The sequence below is a fragment of the Sapajus apella genome, unplaced genomic scaffold (assembly GCF_009761245.1).
Source record: "Sapajus apella isolate SASKATOON/1434 unplaced genomic scaffold, GSC_monkey_1.0 scaffold14, whole genome shotgun sequence".
Lineage (NCBI taxonomy): Eukaryota > Metazoa > Chordata > Mammalia > Primates > Cebidae > Sapajus > Sapajus apella.
In genome coordinates, this window is record NW_022436954.1 from 24,793,048 (window position 1) to 24,803,610 (window position 10,563).

Here is a 10,563-nt window from a genome sequence, read left to right on the forward strand (position 1 = left end):
AATAATCTGGCTAGTGGTCTATTTTGTCGATCTTTTCAAAAAAACAGCTCCTGGGTTCATTGATTTTTGAAGGGTTTTTTTGTGTCTCTATCTCCTTCAGTTCTGCTCTGATCTTAGTTATTTCTTGTTTTCTGCTAGCTTTTGAGGTTTTTTTGATCTTGCTCCTCTAGCTCTTTCAATTTTGATGATAGGGTGTCAATTTTGATCTTCCCTTGCTTCTCATGTGGGCATTTATTGCTGTAAATTTTCCTATAGACACTGCTTTAATTGTGTCTCAGAGATTCTGGTATGTTGTGTCTTCATTTCATTGGTTTCGAAGAACATCTTTATTTCCTCCTTCATTTCATTGTTTATCCAGTCAACATTAATAGACCACTAGCCAGATTAATAAAAAAGAAAAGAGAGAATAATCAAATGGATGCAATTAAAAAACTATAAAGGGGATATCTCCACCGATTCCAGAGAAATACAAACTACTGTCAGAGATTACTACAAACAACTCTATGCACATAAACCAGTCAACCTGGAAGAAATGGATAAATTCCTGGACACTTGCACCCTCCCAAGCCTAAATCAGGAAGAAGTTGAAACCCTAAAAAGACCAGTAAGAAGGGCTGAAGTTGAGGCAGCAATTAATAGCCCACCAACCAAAAAAAGCCCAGATCCAAATAGGTTCACAGCCAAATTCTACCAGACATACAAAGAGGAGCTGGTACCACTCCTTCTGAAACTATTCCAAACAATCCACAAAGAGGGAATCCTTCCCAAATCATTTTATGAGATCAACATCATCCTGATACCAAAACCTGGCAGAGACTCAACAACATCAACAAAACTACTTCAGGCCAATATCCATGATGAACATACATGCAAAAGTCTTCAATAAAATACTCGCAAACCGATTGCAACAGCACGTCAAAAAGCTTATCCATCATGATCGAGTAGGCTTCATCCCGAGGATACAAGGCTGGTTCAACATACAGAAGTCTATAAACGTAACCCACCACATAAACAGAATCAAAGACAAAAACCACATGATGAGCTAAGATAACATAATGTCTTTAAGGTTCATTCATGATGTAGCTTTGTCAGATTTTTCTGCCTTTTTAATACTGAATAATATACCATTGCATGTATATGCCACATTAAAAAAATTTAGCTTCTATTTTAAGAGATACATGTGCAAATGTGATATATAGGTAAATGTGTGTCATGGGGATGTGTTGTATAGATTATTTCACCATGCATTTACTAAGCCTAGCACCCATTAGTTATGTTTCCTGATCCTCTCCCTCTTCCCAGCTCTCCAATCTCTGCTAGACCCCAATGTCTTTTGTTGCCCTCTATGTGTTCATGTGTTCTCATCATTTAGCTCCCACTTACAAGCGAGAACATGTATTTGATTTTTCTGCATCTGCTTTAGTTTATTAAGGATAATGGCCTCCAAGTTCACCCATGTTTCTGCAAAGGGCATGATCTTGTTCTTTTTGTTTTTTTCTGTAGCTTCAGAGTATTCCATGGTGTATATGCATCACATTTTCTTTATCCAGTATAGCATTGCTGGACATTAGGTTGATTGCATGTCTTTGCTATTTGGAATAGTTTTGCAATGAACATACATTTGCATGTGTCTTTATAATAGAACAAGTCATATTCTTTTGGGTACATAGCCAGTAATGGGACTGCTGGTCAAATGGTATTTCTGTTTTTAAGTCTTTGTGGATTTGCAACATTATTTTCCACAATTGTTGAACTAGTTTACACTGCAACAACAGTGTGTAAGCTTTCATTTTTTATTCTGTTACCTTGCCAGCATTGGTTATGATTTCACTTTTTAATAATAATCATTCTGACTAATGTGAGATAGTATCCAGTTGTGGTTTTGATTTGCATTTCTCTAATGATCAATGATGTTGAGATTTTTAGCATAATGGTTAGCTGCATATATGTCTTCTTTGGAAAAGTGGCTATTTGTATCCTCTGTCTACTTTTTAATGGGGATTTTTTTTCCTTTTTGTTTTGTAAATTTTAAAAATTTTCTTATAAATGTTAGATATAAAATTTTTGTCAGGTGCATAGTGTGAAAAAATGTTCATTCTCCCATTCTATAGGTTATCTGTTCACTCTGTTGATAAGTTTCCTTTAGTGTGTAGAAGCTCTTTAGTTTAATTAGATCCTATTTGTCAATTTGCTTTTGTTGTAATTGCTTTTGGTGTCTTTGTCATGAAATCTTTGCCTGTTCCTATATTGAAACTGTCTAGGTCGTATTCCATGGTTTTTATAGTTTTGGGTTTTAGATTTAAGTCTTTAATCAATCTTGAGTTAATATTTGTTATGGTGTAAGAAAGGGGTTCAGTTTCAATCTTCTGCATATGGTTAGCCAGTTATCCCAGCAACATTTATTGAATAGGAAATCCTTCTCCTATTGCTTGTTTACATCAGTTTCGTCGAAGACCAGATAGCTGTTAAGGGTGTGGCCTTATTTCTGGATTTCTATTCTGTTCCATTGGTCTATGTGTCTGTTTTTGTACTAGTACCATGCTGTTTGGGTTACTGTAGCCCTGTAGTATAATTTAAAATTAGGTAGCATGATGCATCCAGCTTTGCTATTTGTGCTTAGGATTGCCTTCGTTTTCTTTGGGGTTCCATATAGACTTTAAAATAGTTTTTTCTAGTTCCATGAAGAACGTAAATTATAGTTTAATAGGAATAGCACTGAATCTATAAATTGGTTGGGCAGTATGGCCATTTTAACATTATTAATTCTTCCTATCCATGAGCCTGCAGTGTTTTATGATTTGCTTCTGTCATCTCTGATTTCTTTATGCAGTGTTTTGTTGTTCTCGTTGTAGATATCATTCCCTTTCCTAGTTAGCTCTATTCCTAGGTATTGTATTGTTTTTGAAGCAGCTGTGAGTGGGAATCCATTAACTGATTTGGCTCTTGGCATGACTGTTGTTGGTGTATAGGAATGTTTGTGATTTTTGCATATCAATTTTGTATCCTCAGAATTTGTTTAAGTTGTTTATCTGCTGAAGGAGCTTTTGGTCTAAGAGTATGAGTTTTACTACATAAAGGATTATGTCATCTGCTAACAGGGATAGTTTACCTTTTTCCCTTCCTTTTTGGATGCCTTTATTGATTTCTCTTGCCTGATTGCCCTGACCAGGACTTCTAATACTGTGTTGAATCAGAGTGGAGAGAGAGGGTATCCTTATCTTGTGCCAGTTCTTAAGAGGAATGTTTCCAGCTTTTTCCTGTTCAATATGATGCTGGCTGTGGGTTTGTCATAAATGGCTCTCATTATTTGAGGTATATTGAATCAATACTTAGATTACTGATAGTTTTTAACATGAAGAGGTTTTTAATTTTATTGAAAGCTTTTTATGCGTCTATTGAGGTAATCATGTGGTTTTTGTCATCAGTTCTGTTTATGTAATAAACCATATTTATTGATTTGTGTACTCTGAACCAACTTTGTATCCCAGGAACAAAGCCTATTTAATTGTGGTAGATAAGCTTTTTGATGTCCTGCTGGATTTAGTTTGCCAGCATTTTGTTGAGGACTTTTGCATTGATGTTCATCAAGGATATTGGTTTGAAGTATGTCTCCGCCAGGTTTTGGTATCAGGATGATGCTGGCTTCATGTAATGTGTTAGGGAGTAGTCCCTTCTTCTCAATTTTTAGAATAATTTCAGCAGAAGTGGTATCAGCTCTTCTTCATACATCTGGTAGAACTCAATTGTGAATCCTTCTAGTCTTGGGCTTTTATTTTTTGGTTGGTATGCTAATTTATTTCTGACTCAATTTTAGAGTTCATTATTAGTTCGTTCAGGAATTCAGTTTTTTCCTGGTTCAGTCTTGAAAGGGTGTATGTTTTCAGGAATTTGTCCATTTCTTCTAGATTTTCTAGTTTGTGTGCATAGAGGTGTTCACCATATTTTTTTGATGGTTGTTTCTATTTTTGTGGGGTCAATGGTAATATCCTCCTTTTTGTTCTGTCTCGCTTTTCTCCTTTGTTAGTCTAGCTAGTGGTCTATTTTCATACTATTTTTTTCAAAAAAAATAACAAAAAACAAAAACCCAGCTATTAGATTCGTTGATCTTTTGAGTGGTTTTTTATGTCTCTCCTTCAGTTCAGCGCTGGTTTTAGTTATTTCTTGTCTTCTGATAGCTTTAGGGTTGGTTTGCTCTCGGTTCTCTAGGTTTTTTTTAGTTGTGATATTAGGCTGTTAATTTGATACCTTTCTAACTTTTTGATTTGGGAATTTAGTGCTATCAATATCCCTCTTAACAATACCTTAGCTGTGGTCCAGAGATTCTCCTATGTTGTATCTTTGTTCTCTTTAGTTTTAAAGAACTTCTTGATTTCTGCCTTGGTATAATTATTTACCTAAAAGTTATTCAGAAGCAGATTTTTAAATTTTAGTGTGATTGTATGATTTCAAGTGCATTTCTTAGTCTTGATTACTAACTTGATTGTATTGTGGTCCAAGAGACTATTTGCTATGATTTCAGTTCTTTAGCATTTTCTGGGGAGTATTTTACTTCCTAATATGTGATTCATTTTAGAGTATGTTCCATGGACAACAAGAACAATATGTATTCTGTTGTTTGGGGCTGGATAGTTCTGTAGATATCTGTTAGGTCCATTAGAGCCAGTGCTGAGTTCCAGTCCTGAATATGTTTGTTAATTTTCTGTCTTGATCTGTCTAATATTGTCAGTGGAATTTAAAGTCTCCCACTACTATTGTTTCAGAGTCTAAGTCTGTTTGAAGGTTTCTAAGAACTTGCCTTAGAAATGTGGGTGCTCTTGTATTGGGTGCATATATATATATGATAGTTAAGTATTCTTGCTGAATTGAACCCTTTATCATTATGTGGTTCCCTTCTTTGTCTTTTCTGATCTTCATTGGTTTAAAAATCTGTTTTGTCTGAAACTAGAATTGCAACCCTTGCTGTTTTTTTCAGTTTGCTTGATAGATTTTTCTCCATCCCTTTATTTTGACTGTATGTATTTCATTGCATGTGAGATGGGTCTTTTCAAGACAGGATACCAGTGGATGTTCGTTCTTTATCCAACTTGCCACTCTGTGTCTTTTAGTTAGAGGATTTACATTCAAGATTAGTATTGTTATGTGTGGATTTGATCCTGTTGTCATGGTGTTAGCTGGTTATTTTACAGGCTCATTTATGCGGTTGCTTTATAGTGCCGCTGGTCTGTGTACTTCAGTGTGCTTTCGTAGTGGCTACTAATGGTCTTTCCTTTCCATGCTTAGTGCTTTCTTCAGCTCTTTAAGGCAGGCTTGGTAGTAAAGAATTCCCTTATCATTTGCTTTTCTGAAAAGGAGCTTGTTTCTCCTTCCTTATGAAACTTAGTTTGGCCAGATATGAAATTCTTAGTTGAAATGTTTTCTAAGAATATCAAATATTAGCCTCCAATCTCTTATGGCTTGTAGGGTTTCTGCTGAGAGGTCCATTTTTATTCTAATGGGTTTCCTTTTGCAGGTGACCTGGCTTTTTTCTCTAGCTGCCTTTTACAATTTTTCTTTCATTTTGATCTCGGAGAATCTGATGGTCATGTCTTGGAGATGATCTTCTTGTGAAATATCTCATTGGGTTTCTCTGTATTTTCTGAATTTGAGTGTTGGCCTCTTTAACTAGGTTGGGGACGTCTCATGGATCATATCTTAAAATATGTTTTCTAAATTGGGTCAATTCTCCCCATCTCTTTCAGGGACACCAGTGAGTTGTAGATGGATCTCTTTAGGTAATCCCATATTTCTTGGGGATTTTGTCCATTCCTTTTCATTTTTTTTAATATTATTGTCTGACTGTCTTACTTCATTAAGCCAGTCTTCATGCTCTGAGATTCTTTCCTCCACTTGTTCTGTTCTGTTATTAATACTTATGATTGCATTGTGAAATTATCATGGTGTGTTTTTCAGCTGTATCACATCAGTTATATTCTTTTCTGTATTAGCTCTTTTGTTATCAGCTCCTGTGTTGTGTTATCATGATTTTTAGCACCATTTGTTTGGGTTTTAATTCACTCTTGTAGCCCAGTAATCTTCATTCCTATCCATATTCTGAATTCTTTTTCTGTCATTTCAGCCATCTCAGCCTCATTCAGAACACTTGGTAGTCATTGAGGAAAGAAGGCACTCTGGCTTTTTGAACTGTCAGGGTTCTTGTGCTAATTTCTTCTAATCTTTGTGGGCTTATCCGCCTTCAATTTTCAGGTTGGTGACCTTTGAATTATTTAACTTTTATTCTATTTGATAAACTTGAGGTCTGATTGTGGTGCAAGGTGGATTTAGTCAACTTCATTTCTGGAAGATTTTGGGGGACAGCATTCAGCACCCAAGCTCTGGACTGCAGCCTCTAACTCTGGAGGACTTGTATTTGGCCTCAACTTTGTTCTCTGGCTCCTTGAGACCAGGAATCCACTGCTCTTGAAGCGGGGGCAAGGTGCTCCCAGACCACTGGCCATTATACTCTCATAGATGGTATCAGTAAAAGCATTTTGTTGCGTGCTGACAGTGGGATTTGCCTTTGTAACAGCAGCTCTGGCAGAATGCTAGCAGGTACTAGGGTGCCTGCCTCCCTGTGGATGTTCACTATAGTGGCAGAAACAGTGCAGCTGGGAGTCTGCAGGAGATCCCTTACTGGCAACTCTGTGCCTGGTCATGCTGGAGGTGGTGTTACCTCAGGGTTTGGGCATCTGTGGGTGCAGTGCTGGATGCCTTCGGTATGCCCTGCTAGCAGAAGTGATTGCTCAGGGTGTGGGAGGATCCCCTGTTCTCTGCACAGTGTTAGCACAAGGGTAAGGGCAAGGCTGACTGGCTCTGTCCCTGCCAAGACTCTGCAATAGTGGTCAGTGGGGTAGGGAGAATGGACTGCATTCCTGTGAGCTGGCTGGGCAAGGAAAGCAAAACCTGCTTGTGAATAAATGAGTCAGCAAAACAATGTGAGGAGTTGCCATGGCCCTGGGGGAAGGTACAGTATGGAGAGGGAGTGGGAAGGCTGGTGCATGGCCATAGGGGCTTCCCCGATGGAGCTATCCATTTGTCAGGCATGGTCCACCAACACAGAAACTATGGTGTAGGGTCCCAGGGCACCTAAGATTGTCCTGTAAGCAGCACGGCCAAGCTGGAGCCCCAGGAGAGGCCAGGAGACCAAGGAGTGCTCAGGTTGGATTGGCCCTGTCTGATGGACTAGACCGCCTTGCACAGTTCAGGTTTGACAGTTCCCCTAGGGATAAAGTCTCCTATGGGATGAAGTAAAGCCTAGAGGAATGGCCGTCCCTGACCATGCTCCACTACAGATGCCCCCACACCAAACTCTCTTGGCTCCATATCAGCTGGCTTGCTGCCCCTACCCCTTAAGCAGTTCTCCCTGCCAACTTGAGTGCTCCTGGTGTTCAACAGGTCTTCTCCTGCTGGGGTCCCTGAGGCCTGTGGTGAGAACAGATTGCTCTTTGCCAGTTCAGCTCAACTGTTCCCCCAGACTCATTAAAGTCTAGGAATGAGTCCTGGTGCATAGCAGCTCTATGCAGGCCTCCCTGATTCCATCCCTTTCTGCCCAGCTACTGTGTCTTCCCTCCACCCACTCTGGGTAGGTTACCTCTGCATATCTGTTAGGAGCACAAGTCATCTGGTCCATTGGTGGGACCTGTTTCATCTGACTGTATCTCGCCCTCTAAACCATATATTCTTTATTATTCATTCATTGATGGACATTTGGATTGTTTGCAGTTTTTGGCTATTGTATAAGAAGGCATTAAAAATAATTTTATAAGTTGATGATGCTTGGCAAGGAATTGGACAGTTGTTCTGGAATTATATAGGCAATCTAGACAGATCAGCATGGTGTGAGGTTTAAAAGTGAGAAACTATATGAAAGCATATCTTGTGTGAATTTTCTACATTGATGTGCAGGTAGTTATATTTGAAAAAGTAACATGTAAAAATTGGTAGAAGACAGATCTAGAAAGTGACCAAAATAGATATCAACTTCTTTAAAAACTTAGCTTAAATGATGTCAGCTAGTCCCTCCTGCATTTCATTTCTTGCCATTTGAATCTGCTATCCCCCTTTTGTATTCCTCAATAGGTTTTTTTAATTTGCATTTTCTTAATAATTTTATTTACTTTCTGCCATTTTCAATTAGTATAACATTCACTTGTTTGGTCTTTTCGTTAGAAATTATGTGTTTTTTTTTTCAGTATAGTGGTTGCCTGTTACTTTTCCTTGCAAACTCCATGGCAATTTAGACATAGTAGGCATTTACCAAATACTTCTGATGAATTATTGAATTGAAAAACTAGGATCACCTCTTCTGGTCTCCCAAAGACAGTTCTAGTTTATGCTTAATTCCAACAGTATGATTATTAATTACACGTGCTCAACAATGCTTCATTTGGATAAGAAGTTCTATGAACATTCTTATGGTAATCTTTACTAGATCAAGCCCTGTAAAGTGATGCCATTGTAGCAATGCAAATTGTGTTTATCAAATTACCATTCACTTTTGTAGGAAAGCATTTGAAATGTTTTCAGCATGTGTGTAGGGAATCCATGAGCCCCACATGTTGGTGCGCTAGAACGTAGGGATCCATGAGCACCACATTGGGGACCAGAATGTAGAGAGCCAGCCCCACATCACCTGTGGGTACCCTGAGTTCGGTGGCAACAAAGGAATGAGAAAAAGACAGATTAAGAGAGAAAGTGGGACATGGGGGCCATCACTTTATTACTCTGGAGGTGTCAGTGAAGGCCCCGAGCTCTGATCATCCACACTATTTATTGATTACAATCACTTTGATCTATAGGGTATGGGTGGAGTGATGGTGGAGCGAGTCAGTGAGCCAGAAGTGAATCAGTGAGCCAGAACTGGTGTGTCATCCTAAGGACTGATAACAGTGGTGGTTTGGGAGTTTGACAAAACAAGAACATGTGGTTATCTTTAGCTTATTATCTATGTACACTTGATAGAACGCGGGGCTTACAAGGAGCCTATAAATCTGGCTACATCATAGTGCTACGAAGGGGTTTTATGTCCTTGAGCACAATGTTTATGGTAACAGAGCCTAGGTCACCCTGCATGGGAACATGAGGCATGGAGAGGCCTTCCTCCTCAGAGGCCTCCTGTGGCCTTCCACAGTTTGTTGTTCCTTGTTTATATGTTACTCATAACCAATTTATGTAGGCATTCTGTAAGTCCTTTCTCCTTTGCAGCTTTTACTAACACGTGTGGTAGGTAATGCTAGCTTGGTGCAACCTCCTTTATTCCATTTTTATTTAAACTTCATTATGAGTCTTTTTCGGGCACCTGGGGAATTCGTACCTGTAACATCAGCTTTTATTATATTTTCTCCTTTTTAACTGTTTTCTCAACCTTCTGTGGAGCTCAGTTGAATTTTGACATCATTTCTCTCTTTTTATAATGTACAAAAGGTAAGACTGGGATTCTTGTATGGATTTACATGCAAGAATTAACATCTTAGTACAAGATGTCTGTACAAGTTAGATTTAGTAGCTGCAAGTTACTCAAACTAATTTTAAATAATCTAGCATATGAAGACTGTATTAGAACAATATTAAGTATATGATTTAATGGCTGAAAAAAGCACTGTAGGCTCAGGAGTAGGTGGGAACAATGATCACAGGTATTGGCCAATGAGAAAAATGTCACTGGTACTCTTCACGTGTTTGCTACTGCATCGCTGCACTTTGTCCCCAACACACCCTCAGCTGTGACTCTCTTCTCTCAGCTTCGTGCTGTACAAAATCTCTAACCAATCCTTGGCTTTTACATCATTCCATTACGATTTAAATTTTGAAAATAAAGCATTATTTATATGCTTGAATCATGTGGCATCCCTTTAGTTGCCCAGGTATGGGGTGTTTCTGCTTTCCATTGTTAGAAGACATAGCTGATGGCATGAAAGATATACATTACAACCCACAAAATGACTTTCTCAACATATATGTCCATCTTGTCATATTTACCTAAGAATATCATCTCATAATGTAACTTGACGATTTTTTTATAACAACAAAACCCATTTAGTTTTCCCTATGGAAAACAATTTAATGCTCAAAAATCATTAAATCTAAATAATCAAACACAGGTTTCTGAATGACAGTCATAGTTTATTTCTGTTCTTCTCCCTCAATATTGTTTAACATATAGTATAAATTATAAGTTTAATGTAATCACAGTTAAATATACACACACAAATATGAGAGTATGGAGGAAAATAAAAGTTAAACTATGCATGTGGATATGCACATACAGGTGTGAGATTTGACAAAAAGAAAAAGAGCTGAATGGTATGGTTTTCTTTTCTGCAAATGGTCATGGGCCTTAGTAGTATTTGTTACTTAGGATTTTCCTTCTCCATTTTGCACTCAATCAGTAATATTGATTTTCAAGGGCTTTATTGGATGAATGACTCAATGGTAGTTACTGAGGAAATGAGCTCTTGGTGACTCTCCTGGGGTGGTTGAGTTTCTTTCTTTCTTTCTTTCTTTCTTTCTTTCTTTCTTTCTTTCTTT